The sequence below is a fragment of the Malaya genurostris genome, chromosome 3 (genome assembly GCF_030247185.1).
Source record: "Malaya genurostris strain Urasoe2022 chromosome 3, Malgen_1.1, whole genome shotgun sequence".
Taxonomy (NCBI): Eukaryota; Metazoa; Arthropoda; class Insecta; order Diptera; family Culicidae; genus Malaya; species Malaya genurostris.
Genome location: NC_080572.1, coordinates 190592291 through 190617929, shown reverse-complemented (window position 1 = coordinate 190617929; position 25639 = coordinate 190592291). Strand labels below are relative to the sequence as shown.

The window sequence follows — 25639 nt, the reverse complement described above, 5'->3', positions numbered from 1 at the left end:
GCTTAACCTATATGAGAAAGTTAAAAATGGTTCGGATTTTCGCTACATGCTAGCCCCATTTACCCATTTCGTACACTCCATTGTTCACTACACTGTATTGTCTTTATTTCTATCGTCTCGACCGTAAGCAATTTTCAACTGTGTCGGATGAGATGCGAGCACGAACTGTGCAAAACACTTTTTATTTGGCATAGAATAAATGTTTTCGTTCGGCATGTTAGCAAAGACGTGGCATTTCGGTGCCAAATAAAAAGTGTTTTGAAATTAACATTAACTTTACGTCTGCTTAGCGGTTTAACTTTGCACTAAGCAGTTCAATTTGAACTACTCTGCACCGACCAGTCAAAGACGAAACGTAAAGTAAACTAAAAATTGTTACCCAAGTAGCAAATGTAACTTATTGAACTTTCAAGATGTTTTACAATTGATTTAGAAATGTTTTTTATGTTAGATATGTTAAGAAATATATATTAAAATTGGTTTTGCAACTTATTATTGTTATGTTTCACTATACTACCGAAAAAACACTGTAGAACAACTTTAAGTACATGTAAAACAATCGTGCAGTAAATCTCCAACTTGTTAATGTTTCACAAGAAGCTCTACAAAAAATTTTACAACGTCATTTAAAACGGGAGTAACTATAACAATTGTGCAACTTATCAATAACTTTCCAAATGGCTGTCATAATTGTACCGGTCACAATATACGTCGAAATTGCTATAAATCTCTTGTGGAAGAAAAATTAGGAAAATGATTGATGCTCTCCGCAAGGTAAAAAAGGCTAAGCCGAATTGATAACGTTGTTGTAAAAAATATATTTCTGCAGAGTCCGCATTGTTTTTGCTGCCTCATGAATTTATAGATCAGTGTGTGCAGTTTTCTTCAGTTTTAGAAAAACATTGATATAAAATTCAAAACTTGCAAAAAAGTTGTTTGAATTGAACGCAAAACTTGCAGACATGAGATTATTATCATAAAAGTTGCAGGAATACAGCGTTATATACGCAATGAAAACAAAAATCAATCAGATAATTTGTATTCGGTTTTCATCTCAAGATATTGAACGAAAAGTTAATTTCATCATAGTTACTCCCACAGTTATATATTACCGCTTGTGAAACTTGTTTTTGCAACTCCAGCACACGGATTTACCAAAATAAATACAGTGGGTATCACAAAAGTTGTTTAATTCAACTAGATGATTGAAACTGATAAAAAAACAAAACGTAGAGCATTTCTTTTCATATTATAATATGTTAATATTTACTGTTATTTAGATAATATATGTCATTACGTTGGGTGAACCATTTTCTATTCAACTCACTGTTACCATCAATGCCATATTGGAAAATAACAAAATTAATTTCGTGATTTTTCAGAATTAATTACACATTAGTTTGATCAAAATCGACTGAAAATTTGAAGAATGTTTTAATACATGTAGTTTAAACACCATTCCGATGATTCTCATTAAAAATAATGGACTGTTATTTTCACAGTAATTGGTGCACAATCAGTAAAACACGTTAATTCAAAGGCGCTTGAAAATTTCGGCCGTACGAATACATGTTTCACCATAAAAATGCAGTTCGTTGTCGACTTTTCAATTACAAAAACACAAAAGATCATTTCTTCATTTTTCATGTGCAGATTATTTTACAAGATCCAAGTTTGTGTTAAGAGCCGTTGTATTGAAAATCAAATGTGAAACTTATTCATTCGAAATTAAGTTTGCATGTTTTTGTAAACGTCATTCCATTTCTTGTTTACATTACGTAGTAGTTCTCACGAGTTTCACAATTGTTTTTTCGCTGATTTTATTTCTGCCTTTGTAATGGAATCGAAGCATGAGTTTTTATATCAGTTGCACAATCGTTGTGGATAAATGTTCGTAATAACGGATGGACTTAAAAATATGTTGCACAACATAGAAAAATTGCGCTTTTTCCATAACACAACAGTTACTAGAATAGTGTAAAAACTAACTCGATAAATTGCACAATCAGTAAAAAAATACAGGACAGCAACTTAACATGTCACATGGGTATGTGCCCTAAGCACAAACGGGATAACCCCTAGATGACCATACCTGAATCGGCCAGTATAAGCCGAGGACAAACATTGTGGGATAAAGTTGATTCAGGGGGCTGGATGTGAGTATGGATTTAATTCGTGTGATGTTCAGATTCATGTCCAATTATTACACGTTATATGCACATCTCCTTTGAATTTGACTTTCCGAGACTAATCATTGTGCTTGTGGCGAAGGTTATCGCGATATATATCATGCGTGGAGTATCGTGATGTCACATCTCAACTAACAAATTCCTTGCGAACTCAAGGTAGACTATCCAATGTCCAATTCAGTTCGAGATATTCTTGCTTGCCGTAACCTTCCTTACATGAATCTTCTTTATTTTTTTCATTAAGACCATTGGAGTTTCAATTTAATAATTGTCCCTTTTAATATTTAATTCTAATTCGAACTGCGTCTATTAGTTCAACCAATAGCTAAATTTGAATAGAAATGATGCACTGAAACAAACAAACTCAAAAATGAATACTCGTAGGAACAGCCGCGACCTTAACCGAGAACCATTGGATCATAAAGTACAACTGTTAATTGACTGAGCAACAGAAGCACACATCTGCTTGGCTGGTAAAAGATGCATTTAAATGCATACAGTTGCACCTGCTAGCAGAATGCATGTTAGAGTTTAAACCAGTAAAATTCGTGCTAATCTAACATTAAGTGGTTACAATTGAAATTTTCCGTCATTTGACAAATTAGGTCTTTATGAATTACATCGTATGGGGGATCGTATGGGAAATATTGCCGAAGACATCAAATCAATCGGCCCCATCGATTCTAAAATCTGTGAAGTACGAACGTGTCTATCGTAGTTTGCGATCGGTACTTTTTTATCGTTAGAGAGAACCTCTGTCTTTGGTGCAATGAAAAATATCAGCCAAAGTTAATCTTTCGTCGGGAAAACACTAAAATAGCGATGCGTGCCATTTCCAAACCGAATGAAAAGTGGTACTTTTCCTTGAATACGCCGAAAATTTATTGGAAAGTATGCCTCGGAGATGTCAAGCAATAATCGTTGCTGGTGGTGAATGAACGCACTATTAAACCAAAAACGCGTTACCTCAGAATGTATCAAATGTATGTATAAGTCAACTACCTTAATAATCAATAAACTATTTCAAAATTATGCTGGAGACGCTCTTACTACATGTTTTTGAAAATTTCTAAGGAATTTTTGCTTATGTCATTTTCGAAAGGAAGGATAAAGTTTCCCGGCGAACGACCGAAAAGATCGAGGCCGGTGTAAAATAAACGGTATAAAATAAGGATAAAGTTAACATTGACGATGCAATTAGTCCTTTTTGCTCATGAAGAATGCGTAAGCAAAATATAAATCAGATAAAAAAAACAACCTTCGAATTCAAATGGAATTGCTCTTTAAGCAAAGTGCCGTGGGACCTCCTATATCCTCTTTGACCATTAATAAGCGTCTGAGTCATTTTTAAACTTGTTATATGATAGTAAACTAATATCAACATTGTCACGAAAGATGAAATAATCGACAAAAACCTCTCGTCAATCCTCCTAGTGGTCTGAAAAAACCTTTCTCTTGTCATTCTAACAGTTTCATTATAACATACTTTTTCCATTAGAATAATCTACGATTACGAGGCTCGAGCTTGAGAAATGATCCACATTCCAATATTGTTCTCGAAGAAGCCTAACCCTGTTGGAATCGGTCCGAAAAAGTTTCGCAATGGAAAATGCGTTTTGTCGGTTACGTCACGTATACTATTATATATCACATACGTCACATTTTCGAAGTTGATTTACAACCCAAGACTGTCTTTCGAACGAGCCTAAACCTGTAAAGATCGATTCAGCGAAAAAAATTTAGCGGAAGAAATGCTTTTTGTTTCGTTACGGTTACGTCACTTATATCATTACATATCTTCAAAGTGCCCACTTTTTTGGCCACATCCCGAACTGAGACCTCCTTTTTTTCCTCGAACGCATTCAGTATACGTTTATCCAACTGAGGGTTAGCAGGACCTTTTTTTCGACCCGTTTTCGGTTTATCCTCAAAGGTGTTATCCTCACCGAACTTCCTGATTGCATTTCGCACGGCTTTTACACTTACTCCTTCCATTTTTGCTATCTTACTCAGTGACAGTCCGCGTTCTGTGCACCATTTGTTCACAATTTTTCGACGTTGTTCTGCTAAAAGTTCACGCATTTCGAAACAAACTAATGAAAACGAATAAACAACTGCACAAGTGGTTAGAGAAGAGTGTAAACAACAGGACGCAGCCATGAAAATTGACAGATTCTGAACCATTGCAAAATGGCAGCGGTTTTTGGGTGCGTCCATACTTTCTGGGACAGTCTTTATATCTCCAGAGATAGAAATGAACATCGCGGTAAAATTTTATTTTCAATCGAATGGTATCAGATGCAAATGAAATTTATGGCCACTGACCGTTAGCATATCGATACAAATTCATATGACTTTTGCTGCCATTTTCGAGTGAAGCTCCCAGAACTAGAGATGGGCAAAACAGTTCATTTCAAAGAACCGTTCAGTGATGCAGAGTTCTGTTGGAAGAACTAGTTCTCCAGAGCCGTTCGTTCGTTCTATTCATAGTTGGCTTGTTTGTTCAAAGACTAATCGAGAATTTACTTTTGTAAGCTTAAGCGAGGAAAAAAGGTCCCTCGAAGAAGAACTGAGGTTCCGTGACGAAACTTTCTTATTAGTACCGTTCTTGAAAAAAGGTTGAGCGAGCTCAAAAAACAAAAAAAAAAGATCCCTCTACTTTGAACTGAGGAACTATCACTCAGGCAAATTGAGTAGTGAAAATCATAAGGCAAATCTTATGATGCATCAAAAATCATCAAAATCATAATTTCATAAGATAAATATGAAAAATATACCTCTTCAATATACATCTCATCTATCACTATTATAGTTTTCATACGAACAACTTATGAACTTCACAATTAATGAGAGAAGTTATGTTTGTCATATAAATTTCGCACAATGTTCCTAAAAATTTCGTTTGAATTTCATAAGGCGTTTTATTGGAATTCCTATTTTCGGGATTTCATAAGGCGGTCTTATGATTCGCTTACGATATTCTTGTGGCTAAAAATCATACGAAATCATTATGAAATTCCATATATTTTTTGCCTGAGTGTACCGTTCTCAAAAACAGAACTATAGCTCGTTCATTCTTTCAAAAGAACTAATTCTTTTGAACCGTTTGCGAACGAATTGCCCATCTCTATCCAGAACTCATTGTCAGTTGAATAATCGTACCTAGTCATTTGAAGTTTTGCTTGCTCAGTTTCAAGTGCCAAGTAGTCTACCTGCTCCATTGCCTTCGATCTTGGTAGTAAGCAAGTTCGAATGAATAGATTTATAAATAGAGTAAAGTATTAAAAATGAAAACTGAAGGAGGAAACCATTAATTTATGTGTAATCTGTAATTGTTATTTCAGTTACCTGGTTTGTCTTTCATCTCTTATCTTGAACCAATTCGAATGTTCCCGTAAAAAAATAAATCATTGATTTTACAGCATAAACATTTGATTCACAATCAGGTCTATGGGCTACAATACATTTTATTGTATCTTGACAAGATTTTTTTTCATTTTCAACGATTCAATATATTGTTTCTACGATTCTACAATTGAATTTATTGTACACGTGGTGTTTCAGACAATATGCAAACTGTACATTTGATTGTTTTCCAAGAAAACAAGTATGAGAAAATTTTGTGATTTGAATTGTTACGATACTTAACAACCTATATATTCTATTGTAAAAAGCATATTAACAATTAATTGAATAGTGTATAACAATACATTGAAATATTTTTCAATGGTCAAAGCAAAATTGTGGAAAGTTTTGTAACAACAAAACGTATTGTTTTTCTACAATATTTCTATTCGGGTTTACATAAACCTTCTTTGAAGGCCGCTCCCTTACTATTGAAAGAGATATTTTGTTACTTGAAGAGGTCAATTGACGGTAATTAAACTAAACTTTGATTTGGAGAGCATCGATTGAAGAACTGAATGCTGCCGGTTCGGTGCGTCAGCGAACATTGTGTGTGTCAGAGTGTGAAGTTTACTGCAGTAAAGCGATCGTCAGTGTGTTTCACATTCGGTTTCAATTGAATTGATTGAAATTTTACTGCACTGAAAATGACAGCCACTTGAACGGCACAATGCAAAAGCCGGAAAAGTGCAACTAAGTTTTGAAAACCCGGTCAAGTATTTTGAACGCAAAAACTGGATAAAAACATTGAGAGTAAAAATTGGACTCAGATTTTGCAAGGCAAAAATGCAAGCTTTCAAATGAACCTAAGCTTGCTGAAAACCTTTGGAAGGGGCACACACAGACATTTTCCGATTTCTTCTATCTGAGTCGAATGTTGATGAAAAGTCTGTTTCTCCATCAATTCTATTACTTTTCCACAGAAAAAAGCAAAATGTTAATCAGGTAACCTAAACCATTAATTTTGTGGACACTTCAATAATGTGATCAATTATAAAAGGCAGCTATTATTGCCAAGCTGGAATATACAAGGAGACCCTTTGATGATAATTGCAAGTCATGTCAATTAAAGGGTTTAAAATGTTTTTGTTTATGTAAACATCTACTCAATCAGATTGGATTAAGATCAATCATCTTATACTTCCGTATACCGAATCACAGATTACCACCGAAAGATAATCAAGGGAAGCGAAAACATCTCCTACACAACTAATTCTCGCATTCGACCTTCATCGTCGTCTAAAAACGCGAGTTCATCGATAGCCATTCTTGAAGTGAGAACGCCTGTGTTGATCAATTTCCGTCATTCATCGGATAGATCCGTACCCCCCTGTGATCACAATGGCACGCGCGAGACTTCTGTGTGGATTTGCTTCAACCGGATAATAAGTTAGAACAAATCACCACCGTGATCCATCGCGTCACGATCCTACAGCTCCGAGCAATTAATCTCCTTTTGTCGGTCACATGTAGCGAACGGCTTTGGTCGCTTCTGTTCTCCATTCATGGGATTACGATGTATTTAATCGGTGGCGCTAATTACGGCGGCAAATCATGAGTAATTGTTATATATGATCCGGCGAGAATGACGATGCTTTATATGTAACTGCACTTGATGTAAGGACAATGAAAACGGTTTTTTCCACGGGTTATTTCAAATAAAGTTCCTTGATAATATTAAATATTTTTGGTGACCTTCTAAAATACATTTTATTTTATTTTCTCTATAAGATCAAGGACATAATGAAGATATAATCGTGGCAACGCATCGGGCTAGTAACCGTAACCAATAGTAACGCTTCGATAGTCCAGTATATGCGAACTGACAAGTTCTAAAGCCTCTGTTTCGATTTGAGTAATTTTACGCTTCACACGTATATCGTTCATTCGTTACACAAATTAGTCGCTTACGCTTCATTTTACTCCGCGCTCGAACGCGCTAATAAAGTAGAGTAAGACAATGCGGAAGCAAATCTGATCACACAGAAGCAACCTATTACTTAAATAATGGAAAATATGAACGACTTTCAAACATTCCCGGCATATACTGTAGCCGTTCCATGTTACTGATCTATATTGGCTGCAATTACAAGGTGATTTTTATACGCTTGGTCCTGCCTATCTGTTTTGCTTTTGTGGCAAAAATATTGTTTACATCTAGTGTCACTGAGCTAGAACAAAGACCATGAACTATTTATCGTTTTCATTAGGGTTTTATTCAAGATTGAATTTATAAAAAACACTATCGTCTAAATATTGATTGCTTTCAAATATTGTTGCTATGTATCTTTCGCGCTGGGCTGGTGTTCCAGTTTTTTTTAGCTGAATTGAATAAATTTGTCGTTAGCTTGAAGTTTCAATTTGAACTATTCTTGATAAAACGGTATAAGCTGTTCATAAGGGTGAGACAAAATTTAGATTTACGCTTCACAATACTTTTTGTGTTGCTTTTGGGTCCTCATAAGAACTATGCAAGTAATGTATTTGACTCATCAGTGCATAACAGTTAAAATTAAACTGTTTAATGCAAAACTCGGCAGTTCAATTTGAACCGCGAAGCAGACGTATAATTTGTGCTATTTGCAGAGCACCTTTTTGTTTGCAACGAAATTTATTTTTATTTGCCAAACCTCTTCTTAATCCATCTAGTGGTGCCTTTCTTTTGTGAAACAGTTAATATGAATAGTAAAACACAACTGACAAACAGTCTCAATAAAACATTGAAACATTTTTTCCATGTGCTAATTTTTGACGCAAATATAGGTATATTCATTCGGGTAATTCACAGAAGGTAACTTTTTTGGAAACAGTTTTAACTCTTTGGGTCGTTCGCCGAAGTATAAAAAAAAGTGCGACATATTATTCACGTCAGAATTTCGATATCGGTTCAGGCATCTCCGAAAAAATTGAGCGTATTAGAAAAAAATGCTATTTGCTGGTTACGTCATGTGATATCATCTCTTGAGTCGAAAAATTTTGCCATAACTTATAATAGCGTTCATTAAGCTATTAAGTTTCTCGAAATTTGTTGAACCACACACTTAGAAAAAATTACATCTCTATAGATGCAGATAAAAGGAGCATCGTGATTCACTTACATTCGCAATTGAAAGCATGTAAAGATTGGTCATATCATTAACTTCACAGTCAATTTAACTGAAGCTTACATCGATACAGATGCAAAATTTATTTTTAAATGTTAGAAAATGTAATATTGTGTCATCACCGAAGAAATTACGGTATGCTTGAATTTACCTCAAGCGAAAATTTCATTTTATTTAAGGGTCTATCTTCGATAAAATTGAGCGGATAGAAACAGCGTGATTTGTCGGTTACGTGATTATTACTACTACAGCTCCCGAACCGAGAGCGTCCGCCTTTTAATCTTCGAAGTTGATTGGTGACACAATAATAGTTTTGAAACGAGTCTAAGAGTATTGTAATAGGATTAGCCATTTCCATGAAAATTGAGCAGATTCGAGAAAATTCAGTGGATAAAATAATCTTTAAATGATGTACACACATACATGCACGTGCAGCTATTTTTCGAGATCGTCGAACTAAGTCGAAATATTAGGTTCTAAACGAACATGACACAACCTCACAAAATTCACTGAATGAACATCGTTTTACAGCTGACAGTGGTTTGCTCATATGTTCATTCTAATTTAAATTAGGTTTCACACGATGACGACACAAATGAACTGTCGATAAATCAAGTTCATCTTTGACAGCTGACAGTGGTTTGTTTTGTTTTGCGACTGCAAATTAGGTTTTTTATCGTGACGACACAAATGAACAAGTATTCATCCTTGACAGTTCAGCGGTACTGTTTACAAACAAGCTTAAACAAAAATCGAAGAGCACATCTAAAACAATCGTCTTTACACTTTGCAACTAGTCACTTTTATTTAATAAATATCAAAAACGAACCGTATTCAATAGTGAACAAATGTTTTAAAACTTTATTTAGGCGATACGGACCGTAAATGGTCTGATCCAATTTGTCAATAAACAAACAAAAGAAATTTCTGTTTACAAACAGTACTGCTGAACTGTCAAAATGTGTTCATCCGATTGAGGTTAGCAGTGACGGTAAAAAACCTAATTAAAAATTGAAAAATGACGAAAGAGTGCCTGTTAAAAACGTGTTCCACAGTGAAAAGAACTGAAAAGATTGCCCTGTATGGGTTTCCAGAATCAAGAAGCCATATTTGTATGAATCTGTTTAGTGTGAGGCGACTTGAAATTTTTAAATTCAAACGATGAAATTCTGATGAACATTTAAACTTTAAACAAACCACCGGCGACTGTCAAAAATAGTTCCTTCTGTTCATTTTGTGAGGTTATGTCATGTTCGTGTAAAACCTAATTCATGGTAATGGAGATGTGAACAAACCACCGTCAGCTGTGAAACAAGAATTCATAAACAATTCACTAATCTGCTCCAAATTTTTGTTAAGGGGTAATTTACAATACAATTTTAGGAAAACGACCCTTGTTGCACAACGCAAAGGCATTTTTATTCGCCGTTGTTGAACGGAAATTCAAAAGAGAAATATTAGTCTGTTTGGAACATTTTTCTAAACAAACGTTTTTGCATTTTTCAACAATGGCTGTTTTTCTGAGATCTTCAGTAGAACCTCCAAAGATAAACTCAAGATAGAGTAGTGTGCGATTTCTTATGTATCATCTGAATAGGACCCCTCGATGATCTCGGTTCACTGTCAGTTTCAGTATTTTGAAGCAAAACAACAAGCGTCTGATCGCTAGATGCGTCGTTTCCGCTTGATGCTGTATGTGTATGTATGTGCTTACAAATATTAAAAAAAAATCTGGTTCGTTCCCGGTACTTTCTATAATGGCCGCACTCACCGCTTGGTGGAGCGCGAGATTAATTGCATTGTTATCATTTTAACCAAAGTGTGCCATAAAATCTCAATATATACAAATGAGCAAATGAATCGTAAGGGCTCTCACGGTTTGACAGTTGCATTATGAATGTGATGATGGTAACTCAGCAGTGCAACCAATTTCTTACCATTAGCGCCAGTTTCACGGAGGACCGTAGATGTGTGCCAAAAAAGATCGTGACTGTCATGTCTGGAAATTCGTTTGTGGCTAAACCACAAACGAATTTCCAGACATGACAGTCACGATCTTTTTTTGGCGCATATCTACGGTCCTCCGTGAAACTGGCACCAATGGTGATAAATTGGTTGCACTGATGAGTTCCCATCAAACATTCATAATGCAAATGTCAAACCGTGAGAACCCTTTCGATTCGGTAGCTCATTTGTATATATTGAGATTTTATGGCACACTTTGATTGAAATGATAACATTGCAATTAATCTCGCGCTCCACCAAACGGTGAGTGCGGTCATTTCAGAAGGTACCGGGAACGAACCACATTTTTCCAAAAATATTTATAAGCACATACATGTCTTTATTATTTATCTTTGGCTAAACCTAACCCAGTTTTCACCCTAACTTCTGTCAAACCTTTCGTTTGAAGCTAGTTTCGAACCTAGTTTTAACATCGTTGACATGAAAATCGAGTCAGTTTCGAACGAAGTGGGAAACCAACAATACTTCGTGAAAAGTGTTTGTTTGATGAAATTATCCTGGGTCAGTTTCAGTTTTCTCAAGCGAAAACGACATTAAGAAACGTGCGGTTAGAAAAAAAAACTAAGGTGGCTGTGCCAAACTTGATGGAAGAAGTCAAGCCGATAGTCCCACGAGAAAAGAGCCTAACTGCAAATGACAGTTTCTCTTTGTTTACTTATTCTTTAACGATTTACCGGATTGATTTTATATTTGACACAATTCACTCCGCAACACAAGTAAAGTTATAGAGTAAGTCAAGTTACAATCACAACACTTTTATTTATATTGGAAATTTTTCAAGAAATTGATGTAATGGCTCCATAATAATCAAAAGAGAAAGTAATCAAAGAGAGGCGCCCTCATTTGCAATTAGGCTCTTTTGAAGTGTAATTATCGAAGCGATAGTTTCGGTGACTCGCGTTCGCTAACAAGGAAGCTTAGATATGAATTGAATTGAAGAAGAGTTTGTTGATTCATTGATGAAACACTTTACCGATTTATTATCATTCTAGAGGTCTTTAAAACTCACTTTTTGGTAACGATAATTCCACCGGATGTTATTCTTAGCATTTTGGGAACAACTAACGCCTGTTTAGGTGACTTGGAATGAAAAGTAGTTATTGAGCCATTGGTATGGTTATTGAAGACTCACTAGTACGATTGTTTATTAGTAAAGTGGAAATAAAATTCTCAAATTCATACAACTAGTTTTTTTGATCGACTAACATCTGTTTGATGCCATGAAAGCAAAGCCTTGGTATTACATTCCTGTAGCGGAATTTGATCTTCTGTTGCAACAGACTTCGCAGCCGATTCAAAGTGTACAGAACCATTGCATGGCTAGTGCTACGATTCTACTGACACTACGAATCCTTCCAGGTTAGGGCTCGAATATACGACAACTGGTTTGTAAGACCAGCGCCCTATGCATTGAGCCGCCAACCCCAGCCATGAAGTGTATTTATAATCTCATACAGTGCAAAATATGTAGAAATTCTTCCGAATTTTGCCCAAAACTATTTCAATTTGTAGTTCGTTTTGGTAGCTGGCCAAACGAACCAGTTTGTACTGTATCGATTTCTTGTTCCCGGTTCCGGAAGCACATGGACCACTATTACGGCAAAAAACTGCGAACTGACTTCATTCTTGTTTTTATTCAATGTTCAATGAGAGGTTTTCTGAATAATCCCTCAGTAATATTAATGATAATATGAGTAATGTGATAAAGGCATAAACAAACTGCTAGGTGGATTGAAACAAGTTATTTTGAAATAATTTTTGTCGTGGTTTATTGACTGTATATGTTAACACTTCCTCCTGAATCACCATGTGCTTTAGACTAAATCAAGATCACTCGGAAACAGAGAGCGCATTTATTGCAACCACGAGACAAACTTTAATCCTTTCGTGACATGCAAATCAATTTACGATGCTATTTATGTTTTACGATATGGAACGACTTGTATTTTGTCAGCAAGCGATTGGATCTTGTTTAAGTGCTGCGCAGGACATTGCAGACTGGTTATTTTATTTTTGTTTTCAAAAGAGGGTGTTCCTGATAAATTGGTACGTTGTAGTAGAAACATTGTCGTGTGATTGACAGAGCCGTCAACAGTCAGACAACTGAAATGATCCAATAGAGGAGGTACTTTGTAAGGCAATGAATTGGGTTCTAGTACTTCCTTCGTGAGAGTTAAGCAGAGAGAAAGTCAGAGACGAATCAATAAATGTATAGAGTTGTGAATGTAGCTTGGAGCTTTAGGCAAACAGAATTACAATTTCATCGATCGTACACATTTCATTGTGTGATGCTCCATTGCATAAAGCTATTACAACACCTGTAATGAATCGCTTGTATGGAATTGAAATAACTGCACGATTTGTCCACACAGATAAAAATATTTTGTGATTTTACATTTATTTTCATTCACATATTTGGAGCAGGCAATTAAATGGAAATTTACATTACAAAACGAAGCGGTTTGTAGATATACAGTCTTGTTAAATTAAAAATTAAATGAATTTTAATGTAATTTTACATCAATTATGGTTTTAAATCAGATTTTCATTTCAACTGATGTCTATTTCATAGTACTATCGGTTTACATGTCGTGTAAGTTTCATCTTTTTTTTTGTGCATACTTTCATCGATTTATCAATCACAGAATAGCCAACATGTCAAAGCAGAGCTAGAGCATGGGTTTTCCCAAGGGGATTGCTTCCAGAATGTTTACTTACAGACAAAATTAAGATTTTCTTCGATTTCTTGGAACAATTATAAAAGCCATATGGAGGATGACCTTGGACAAATTGATTTTTCGCGGAACTTAAATTTCATTGAATATAAACGACTTAATAGTGTTAATAGAAAACTAATGGCGTTTTCGTTTTTAATTTGCACTACACTGGTGCAGTGCTACACTGAGGCATGAATAAACGAACAAAAATGACGAAAACATAAACAGTGACCATTGACTACAATAAACGATTTCATTGCACAGAGTTACACCAAACTTTTAATGAGTGCTGCACCAGTGGTATCGGGGCAGAAAAAGTGTAGCACTGGTGTAGTGCAATTGGCAAAAACGAACGGTTTCAGTGCAGCTTTCACTACACCGGTGTAGTGCAATTTAAAAACGAAAACGACCTAACATGACAACATAACACACGTAGCAGTATGTAGATATGTTTGAATTATAATTTATTCCATTAAATATTAAAAAGTGAAACATAAGGATAAACGTTCCGGTAACTAGTGCTGGGAAAAAAATCAAAATTGGTTTTCAGACAAAACAATCAGAAACTCACTGAGAAAAAGTTCACTAATGTTTTTTTTGCAAACACATTTCTCACTGAAACTGATCTCAAATACCAAAAAAACAGTAATGAAAAGTTCACTAGCGAACATTCTCCTCGATGATTTTTAAGGAAAAAGTTTGCACATTAAATATATCTGAAATGATTCTTGAACAGAAGATTTTTGGGAAATGAACTTTCTTTGCCTTTATGCGTCAACCCTTTGCAGAATACATGATGTATAAATTCGCCAATGAACAAAAACTTTTCTTGAAATGTTCAGTGCGCGTAGGGTGTTTAAAATGAAAAAAAAATCTGATACTCTGTTATAAGTGGTGATGCATTCGAAATTTATTCAGCAGTTGGTGGAGAAGCAAATGCTGTGATAGTTATAATGATAATAAAAACATTAATGAAAAACCAATCGCAAAGCATGTTATGTAGCTGATTAATTAATATTACCCAATATAGCTTGAATATTATATACAAAAGTATTTAACAGGAGCGCAATTTATCACAACGCTAACTCAAACGCGTCATTAAAACACTACGTCTGCTGTGTGTTAGAGACCAGCAAAATGCTGCACTCCTGTTACTTCTATAAATCAAATGCATGCTAAATACCGTGTTATTGGGTTTAATCTAAATCTGATAATTTTTCTTATCATGATTTCCCCAAAACTGGCGGTAACATTGAAAATTTTGATATTTTTATTAAGTTCATTATTTTCGAAACTATGAATCAGTTTGTAAACCAAAACTTTTCCGTTTGATTTTAAATCTTTACTTCGGTGTAACCTTTTAAGCTACCGTAAATTGGTGTTACGCATTGGTGACATTTCATTTCAGTCCGCTCTCGGTTAGAACAGGTTGCAAAATCTAATCATGTTCAGAATGAGAAACGCAAGCTTGGAAACTTCAGCATACGCCGGCTCTTCTAACCATCAATCAACGCGTGCTCGTGGTGAGTCTGATTTGGGTCAAGTTGAAGTTTGATTGAATCGTAAAATGCATAATAGTCACTGCGGGCCAGCCTGATGCAGTTCTGCCTGTCAAGTGGTGCGTTGGTGTGGAGCGATGAAACAACCGGTACATAGGTACGTGGTAATAATTACATCGACCACCAGCTACGAAGCCTCTGGATAATTCATGGGTATAAAATTAACAACAGTAGCGGCCTTCCGGGAGAAACTGGTAGTCGGATGGCTATGAGACAGTAAAACCAAAACTGTTTTTTTTTGTTTGAAAAATTATGCTAGTGAAATTTTGTTCTAGTGCAAGATTTTTTGTAAAATCCTTTAGTAATATTTACGAATGTATGAGTTAGATGACAAAACACACTCATGATCCGATGTTTTGTTAGACATAGTTGAACCACTGCGTAGTTTTATGCTTTGAAATGTTTTGTATGGTAATTTATAGCCCATGTCAACTGTCGAGACATTTTGCTTCTAGTTTAACTTTTTTTTCTCCAATTTTGAAAAATTACGATTTTTGGTTGTGTTATCAGTCAAACCGAAGTGATTCCCCTACATAATTGGGGAATTTGATATTCTGTTTCTGCAGCGCGTACAAAAATATTGCATGTCTAGGCTAGTGCTACGATTCGATTTTCACTAAGAATTGTTTCAGGGGTTCAAAGTACAATAACTGACTTGTAGGACTAGCACTCGAGAAATTGAATCGCTAATCCAGGTCATTTAACATCTATCATCTTGTAATTCCGAAACCGGAAGTCGGACCCGGAATTCCAAAACCGGAGTCTGGTGGAATCGTTTTCATACTATTACACATGATTTCGCCTCTCCATTCATCGAAAGTTTTGTAGATACGAGAAGGTCGAATGTCTTAAGTAAACGTATTTGCATTTTATAAACCACGATGGAACAATGTTGTTTCACCTAGCATTTTCAAAGTCGACCCATACCTAGAAAAAAAGTGATTGTAATATCGTTCTTGTACGTCTCAAGATTATCTTATCGGGATCAAACCTGCGATCTTTTCACTTAAATTGAACACAGTAAAATGCGAGAGTAACTGTTCTCCATTCACGTGCTATCTCGAGCAGTGTTTTTAACATTCACCTGGACGTTTCATGTCACGTTGAAGTTCAAGACTAAACATTTCGATTCAGCAATCCAGTTTGGTAAAGCCCAGCTGCAACCAGCTGAATCTTTATTTATGAGCATTTGGTAATTCAAATTTGCATGACTGCTGGCCGCGCCAATCCTTGCGCGACTATGGCAACCTTGAAATGGTCGATCCGTTCTCGATTTCTTACCAATGGTTCCGAGCAAAAAAGCTCTGCTTCATAACATTGCTAATCGATTGCTACCATTGAATCTACAGCTACACTGAACTACTTGTTATTTTAGCTACGCACGCGCCTATAATGATTAGGGGAAGGTGAGGCGAAATGGGTATCTTTATGGGATCAAGTACTTCGGTGATCGTTATTATAGATTTCCAAAATTGATGTGCATGTGCCTTCAAATTCCACTAAATTGTATAATAACCTTAATATTATTATTAATAATAATAATAATAATTATAATAATAATTATAATATTAAAACACAAACATAAACACAAAAACATAAACACAAACATAGGGTAACAGAGGTATTTTGGCCCACTTTAGGATTGATTTTATTTTGGCCCACTTTAAATAAATATCCACCAAATTTTGTAATACCTTTGAAAAAACCTTCCGCAATAGGTAATTTAATGTGTTTACCTTCAAATTTATGTAACATGGGTTACTTAACATCGATTAACTCCGATAAAATCGATAAAGTTTGTTAGGTGGGCCAAAATATATGAAGTGGCCAAAATACCTCTGTTACCCTAGTTCTTGTATTGAGGAAAATCCGCTTTTCATTCGAAGATGAACGAGAAACTTTTCGAAATTCATATTTTACATATATTGTAAAACTGAAATCTCATCCATGGAAGATTTTCGATAGCTTTTACATTTATAAGTATGCTCTAGAACTTTTGCTCTAACGCTCTTCATAGGGTACGGCATAAACTGGTTACAATCGATTTGGTTAATCTCTTTTAAATTTTTTTACTGTATCACCTTGCTAAACATGTTTGCGAAAAAAAAATTTAGAACAATTTGGGAGGTTCAAGTGCTACGGAAACGTTTTTCGATTGTCTTCAGCCATGGCCAACTTAGCGTAAAGGGTGTTCGGACACAAAATGCATCACTTTCACACCACTGCAACTTTTTATCCTTCGAGTATTTTCAATAAGAATTTAGGGTGAAATTAGTCCATGTGTAATATTCACATTGCGCAAGTGACAGTTGTAGTTTTGCAATCGTTGCGAAAATGGAATCGGAAGAACAGCAGTGGCGTAACATAATTTCTTGCACGCACCTTGACAATCTGAATCTCTCTCATCGTGCCATCGGCAGAAAATTTGAAATTGCACAATCTACGGTATCTTATGTTTTCAATTGGTACGACAACCATTTAACTGTTGAGCGCAAGGGAAAATTTTTCCAAAATAAATTTCCGTATAGTATAAAGAATCACAAGTGGGTAGTTCAAGCTTTCAAGAGAAATCCAAACTTTTCTGTACGATATGTGGCCAAAAAAAAACTGCATTTGAGTAAAAAAAACATACGAGCAAAGTTCAAAAGGCACTAAATTGTAATGAATGGCAGAATACGGTGGGAAATTCACGTGCATAAATGTTCAAAAACCGTTTTGTCTCATTATGGATGAAGAGACGTACGTGAAAGCAGAACTTCGTCAGCCTCCGGGGCTTTTCATTGTTCATCATATTTTTGATGTCCCAGAAAATGTCAAAGTTTATCCATGAGTTGAACGTTGGTGGTGTTAAGTTTTTCAACCAAATATCACAAACTGATTTTGCTGTTCAATTTTGAGTTGAATGGCTCTTTTTACGCCTACTTCGTGGAGGTGCTTCCTGAGCTTCTGTCAGTTTTTTCATTGAAAAGGTTAAGTGAAATATTAATATTTTTTTTAATTTAGTTTTTTGAGACCGCAATAGGTCTGTGAGGAGCTGGGGTTTACTAGGAGATTGATAGTACCTATAATCTTTTTCTCCGGACAGTACCAGCATAGATGCCGTGGGGAATCCGGCAAAAAATTTAACCAATAATAGATCCATTAGGTCCCTTCTTGCATGATGTAAAATGCGACAAATTCAGGAGTTCTTTTTTCGCTCAGTTATCAGATTTTTCAACTTTTACATCTGACTACTTTATTTTACTAAATTATCTCTTCAGCCAACAAACAGTTTTTTGTTAATATTTTCTCATTATTTTTCGACAAGGGGCTGGGGTCCACTAGGAGATTGATAGAACCTATTAGCTCTCTCCGGACAGTACCAGCCTAGATGCCGTGTGGAATTCGGCGGAAAAAAAATGAACCAAGAATAGATTCACTGGGTTCCTGCTTCCATGTCGCAAAAGGCGACAATTGCAGGAGTTTCTTTTTCCTTTCAGTTATCAGATATTTTCAATGTTTCACTTCTGATTACTCTATTTTACTAAATTATTTCTTCATTCAACCTATCAATTTCCGTCTAGCTTCGAAGAATAGTTTTATTTGGAATGTTTTCTTATCCATGTTATTGATTGTCTTTCAGGATTATTCATTGAATGATAAAAATCAACTATTGCGCAAATCCGTTGATATTACAAAGTTAATAACATAGATGACATATATCGGTATATTGAATACATAGTATTAAAACACTTGATATTATCATTTCAAACAATAAATTATAATTTTTCTCGGCAGCCGGCTGCCCAGATCAACCAATGTAACCAATTAATAATTTTAATAAATATTTAAAATAATAAAGCGGAAAAAATACAGAATCAAGACGCGCGTGAAATCTGTTGACCTTTATTTGGTGATTTAAAATGATTTTAAAAGAACTGTTTAGAATGTATCATTTGGATGATTGTAATCTGTTGATGCTAAAGATGAGGAGGTTTTATGTCTGTTGGAGAGCAAGTTTGACAGAAACTAACTCCACCGGACTTTTCCCTGCTCCAAATAAACAAATAAACAATGCAACAAATCAACTATTTTGTCTAAATCCTATTCACTCGTTTATTTTGTATCACGTAATTTCATTTATAAAACATATGGAAGTTTTTATTCTTTACGCGATAGTATTGCTAATTTTTCTTCAGTTTCCTCGAATAAGAGCTGTGAATCAAGGCTTTCCGGGACTTTAATATAAAATATTGTTGAAACGTTCACTCGGGAAGTCAGTGGGTTTAGTGGTGCATCCGAGCATCTTGAAACCGGAACATACTGAGTCGCGCGCGAATAATACCAATACTGAAATTTTTTCTAACAAATATCCTTCTCCCGTGACACTTGTGGAGTGCGCAGTAGTATATACGGCCTCTAGTAACAACAAGTGTTGGACTAACATCCCTTCCCATTCCTTAGACGATCTACGTTCGGGCCTGGCCGGCGCCGGTACTGATCAATGAATTCTGGGATTATCAGAAGATGTACATTGAAGGATGATTTACCAGTCCCAGGCCGGATCATCTAGAAACTCCCTGTACAATTTCAGCTAATCCCGATCAGTAACGGAGTAGCAACCAGGGGTGGTCGCTCAAGCTCAAGCTCAATATTTTCTCATTATTTTTCGACAATATGATCACGTATCAATTTCCGGCTAGCTTTTGAGAAAAAACGATTTATCAATTTTAGTTTGACGTAAAGCCGGCATGACTAAGTTCAGTGTTTGCAATGACTGAGCGGAAATATATATTGGAGAAGCCAAGTGAAAGAAAAACTAACAGAAAAGATGAATTTTTTGGATAAAGATACGCTCAGAGACAGGACACGAACCTGCGTTCTTATGCATTCCGTGCATACGCGCCACCATTTCGCCACTCTGATCTTGTTTTAGTCACTCTAAAACGCGAAACAGACATAGTAGCAACGTACATCGAACATAGTCTACATCCTGGCCGTCACCCGACCGATACATTACATCCAAACATCTTCTCTGTCCATCAAACACTAGTCCTCTCGCTTTATACCTATTTTTTTTTATTCAATAATATAATATAATATCAAGGCACACTGCTTAAGCTCTAAGATGCCAAGGGTATTTACTAATCTTAATTATCGTCTAACTTAAAACTAGTATCATTATATAATGTAGTATCGGGGTCGCGGATTCTCGAGAATCCAGCTTTCAACTGGCGATCGGTAGTGGCCGGTGAATTGAATTTAGGATGAGAAGATTCCAGATGGCGTTGGTAATTTTCTATGTTGGCCGCAACTTTATACCTATTTCTCCGATCAAGCATTGAGTAGAAGAGTGTATTTATAATCGCTTGTCACCTTATTTAATGGTGCCAATCGCTGGCTGGACATCGTCAGCGACAGACCCCTAGACAGGACTCCTGTCTCTGACGTATCTTTTTCCAAAAATTCATGTTTTCTGTTAGTTTTCCTTTCACTTGGCTTCTCCAATATATATTTTGAGAAAAGTTTTATTTGGTATTTCCTCTTCCATGTTATTGCTTGTCTTTCAAGATTATAAATTGAATGATAAAAATCAGCTATTGCGAAGATCCGTTAATATTACAATATTAATAACAGAGATAACATATATCGGTATATTGAATTAATAGTAGGAAAATACTTGCATCTGGAAACCGGAACATACTAAGTCGTGCGCGAATCCCACCATTACTGAAATTTATACTGAAAAATATCCTTCTCCCGTGACACTTGTGGCGGGCGCAGTAGCATATACAGCCTCTAGAAACAACAATTCAATGAATAAAATCCCTTACTAATCCTTAGTCGATTTACGTTCGGGCCTGGCCGGTACCGGTAATGATTGAAAAAACTCTGGGGTACATTGAAGAATGATTTGCCAGTCCCAGGTACGATTTCAGCTAATCCCGATCAGTAACGGTGTAGCAACCAGAGGTGGTCGCTCAAGCTCAAGATCTTCACTTTTCTTATATTGAATTTCTAAATGGAAACCATTGATTTGTATATTTTCCATTTGTTTTAATTGTTTTGTTTGATAAAATCAGGAAACACTCAACAAATCTTTTTTATGAAAATTGATGACATTATCTATCGTTTACAAAGTGTCATGCTTCTTAAATAAATTATATTTGGAAAACAGTATAACAGAGTTGGTATCACCCCAAGTTCCCCTCATATGGATTCAGAATCATTAGGGTGCAACCAAACTAAGTTTAGTTGATGTACTGTGCTTAAAGCTATGTTAAGGTCAGACTACTTTTGTGCCATATATTCTGTCTCGAAGAATAATTGTATTATTTGTTATCCTTTACTTTGGCGGAATTCAAAAACAATTAAAACTAATTAAATTTTAAAAGCTCGCTGGGGCTAATATTTATATCAAGTACGAAACTTTGAACTGTTCACGATCCCGAATTATTCATCTTTACAGCAATGAGATGAACTACCCTAATCAAGTACATACCTCCATTTGTGATCGGCATTGGAGATAGTCGCGTTGCTGTGCAGGTTTTTCCGAAGAAGCGTGAAACTTGCATCACACTTAAGTTGGGTGGCGCACTGCCACATCCGACGGTTCAACCATCCGTAGACAGAAACTGCCAGTAACTAAGGAGACCTGTTAGAAGCTAGTGGCGAGGCTTGTCCTGAATTAATTTTCTATAAAAAAAACCATTGCATTGAACACCTCGATATCTACTGGTCGCGGCTTGCGGATGACCAGCAGAACCGACCAGCAAGCCACAGGCGGTAAGTTGGTTTACAAGTATTTGTGTCTTCGAGTAAATACCCACAGTTGGAGTGGTCGGTCAATGAGCGGTTTGCAAAACATGCTTGTTGTCCCGCATAAAATTAACTAAGGCGTTCCGCAGTACGTTTATTAACGGTTGACTGGGTCGGAGGTTGCTGTTAGTTGAGTGACGAACAACTACGACATTACATAGATAAGACCGGCAGTAGGCTATGCCAGTAGTCCGCTAGCGTTATTCTATTAGCCGGTAAATACGTGCGTTCCGTGAACCATTTTGAAGCGTGTATATAATTTTTATTAGTTTATTCTGGTGATGTAATTGTTGCTTAATGTTGATTAAACTGCTATCCACGACGATCTAATAACAGTTTCATATGGTTACTTAACGGCCTTAAACTTTTGATGTCGACGAACTTACAAAATCGCTATGAAGTAGAAAGATTTCCGCTCTACGTTAGATTTGAGCAATTTTACTTATATATTTTTAATTTATATTACTCTACTCTTTATAAAAAATTTAATCGAAACTAATATTGTTTTAGTACGAACTGTTTCGTACTTCTTAGTCATATAAAATCTAATCATGACTAAAAGGACTAATTAAGCATTTATCCGGTAAGTCGATGATAGGTTACAAAGTTGAACGAAGCAGCAATTTAGTGAGCAAATCGTATCGATATTGAGCTGATTTTTATCGATATAATAATATACGAGGTCTGTTCAAAAAGTTCCCGGAATTTTTTAATTGCGCGCGTCTGGAGAGTCCGGTGGTCAAATTTTTTTTTATTGTGTTGGTACATATGTCCCTAATGTATGGTGAAATTTTCAGCTGTATTCATTGTTTACATTCTGTCTTGTAGCGGCTGGTGTAGACGTGTTTTTTTGAGCTCGACGATTTTTGTTAGTTTAAACAATGGAAGAATTTAAGAGTCAAAGAATTTGTATTAAATTTTGCGTGAAAAATGAAATAAAGTGTAACCAAGTGTGCGAAATGTTACAGAGAGCCTACGGTGAGTCTGCTATGAAAAAAAACAAGTGTTTATGAGTGGTATAAGCGTTTCCAAGATGGCCGCGAAGACGTTTTTGATTTATAGACAAATTTGGCCCACAAACGAAATTTTATCGTTGTTCAATCGTCGAATTACCATTTTAAAGTTAATTTCAATTCAATGTTGTCGCGATCGAATTTGGCCAATTGGTTTTACTCAATTCGATCGTTATTGCATCAATAACGAGTTCAATGCTTCCTTTGAGACAGCAGTGGTGTTTGGTGGGTCCAATCACATTAAATTTTTACTTACCAGCGTCAGGAAAATTTTCATTGAACTTTTATCGAGCTTTAATTCCATCAACTTTTCCCAGCCGAAGTAATCGCTAGCCGTTGTGAAATTCAAAGCTTTCAACATTTTACTGAGAAAATAAAAACTTCAGTTTCAAGTTTAGAACCCATTTTTGAATACTTCTTTTGCACAATACCTCTACATGTAAATACTACATTTGAATTTATGTTAGTGAAGATAACTTCAGCCATTTTTGAGAAAATGAAGTCATCTCCATTTTAATGATTTTGACCATTATTTCCGGAATTTCCGGAACCAAAAACTAGATGCTTTTATAGTAAAAATCGGATCTTTAAACCATCAAATAGTATGAACTATAAACTGAAACAGTTTTTAGCCCAATTTGAAAGAATATTCAAAATTTTTCTGCATTTGCGATTTAAATGGCGGTTAGAAATAAATGACAGGCCCGGTATAAATAAAAACTGTTCGTATGGTCATAAACTAGCATGACCCACAAATTGGAACTGTTTCGAGTACAACTTGGAAGATATTTTATTATTTTCTATGACAGTTTGAAATTTTGAAAACTAATCACCTTGTATTGTTAGAACCGGAAGTCGAACTTGAATGGTTTTATGGGACCTGAGTTTTATATCATGAAATGTGGCTCTGGACTATCTTGATTTGAATTTAAAGAATTCTCATCGCGAGGGTATTTATGATAAAAAAAATTTCAATTGACATTTTTACTGCAAGCACCCTATTTCCGGACGTTGGATTTGAATAGAAATCGAGATACTACCTTGATCAAAAAGTTCCCGGAATTCATTCAGAAAATTATAAGTAAATACAAGATTATTTATCAAAAACGTTATTGTCCCTTTAAAAACACTGCCCTTCGACAGCAACAGACTTATGCCAGCGCTTGATCCAATCCTTGAAACATTTTTTTATATTCTTTTTTCGGTATAGCCATCAAAGCCATCTGCGATTTTCCCATGATCTCATCTCGGGCAGAGCAAATAAAAGTAATTTTCATTGACTCAAAATAGACGAAAATGACAAGAAATTATTGTCACTCTCAGATTCGCTTGCAAACTATGAGAACGAAATCCATGTCCAGCAAGGGTGGCAAAAACTCGCTCATAAGATTCGATTTTTTCTATTAATCAGCTCACCTCATGATTTACGATGCAATCCGTAAAATGATGGTAAAGATGAAACTCATCGCTGATCTAAGCAAACACACTCACCTATACAGAGCACCGCTGACATCAAATTATGATGGTATTGATGGTTCTCAGTTTTGATTTCATAGCATTTAACTCTCATTCCTAGTTTTAAAAAGTGAGTACTGAGTTTGGCATCACCGTACGAGCTACACCGGTGAGTGTATGCCTAAACCACAGAGCTGCCAACACGACCCAGCTTTTCGGTTTTGTTTTTGCTGGTACTCAAAACGAGCACGTGCATTAATGTACGAAAACAAAAGTCGAATCGTAGCGTGATGTTCCGTAGCGATTGAATTTCATGTCTCGAGCTAAACACAACTGGCTACTAAAACCGAATTCGTTTTCCAGCATACGAAAACATGTCTTGAGAATTGGATTGAAATGGCATCGATTCGAACGTTGGCCGCCCATGGCAACTCTGTTGGATGGGGAATACAAGCGAGACAGTCTCACAAGAATCTGATTCAATGTGTTGATGTACAAACACATCAAATCACAACTCACAAATCGTCTCTCAGTGGGTTCTAATATTTGATGTGCACTCAGCGCTCATCTGCTGATTGCTTGACACTACGATGTTGAGACGATGTTTTCTCTACACAAATGGTTACCCAGTTACTCAACTCGCTCAGCGATGCTTCTAAAACCGATTTGCAGGTGAGCTGAACTCGGTGATGATGAAGTAGGGAGTTGATTATTGCCAGCCCTGATGTCCAGTCAATGACATAAATGGGAGAGTAGTTTCAAAATTGTGCTTTTTCTTTCATTTGCCCTTTCAGTCATTTGCAGTTTTCAGTGAAAATCCCATAGTATGCAGTGTCGATATTCAACCAAAGCTGCGAGAATCGAAAATGACAGAAAAAGGTTTCACAATAACTTTTACCTGTTGGTGCTTGAATTTGTAGTAGTTTTGATTTCCAAAGAGGTTCTGGGTGTAATTACTTGTATTTGTCATATTTTAGTCACTCTTTATAGCCTAGTGTCATAGATTTTCAATACATCGATGAAAGAATGAGAATTGAAATTCTGCTGATGCTTTCTGAAGACGATAATTTGATTTCGTCTTGTCATAGAGGAAAAAGTGACGTTGGCAATTATACTCTCTTTATTTCAATGAGAATCGAGAATGCTGCGTATCTTTTCGTTTGTTCTGGTGCCGGTCATTTACGAATGAGACAGTAAAATATTGAAAATGAGGCTGTTGGATTGGATTCTTTCATTGAGAATGCGTGACAATTTTAAGCTCTGCTCTGGGGTGCTGAAACGCGTGCCATGGAGCGGATTCTTGAGTCGACAGAATGGGAAAAAGTCAGAATTGGAAAAAGCAAAGAGCCAAATCAGGTGAATTCGGTGGCTGCT

The 25639-nt window shown here is 35.9% G+C and overlaps 1 protein-coding gene across 1 annotated transcript in view; it reads right to left on the bottom strand.

The window, feature by feature from the left end:
- Window positions 1-25639, bottom strand: part of LOC131435220 (organic cation transporter protein) — a 76592-nt gene that overhangs the window by 28597 nt on the left and 22356 nt on the right. The gene's annotated exons all lie outside the window — the stretch shown is intronic.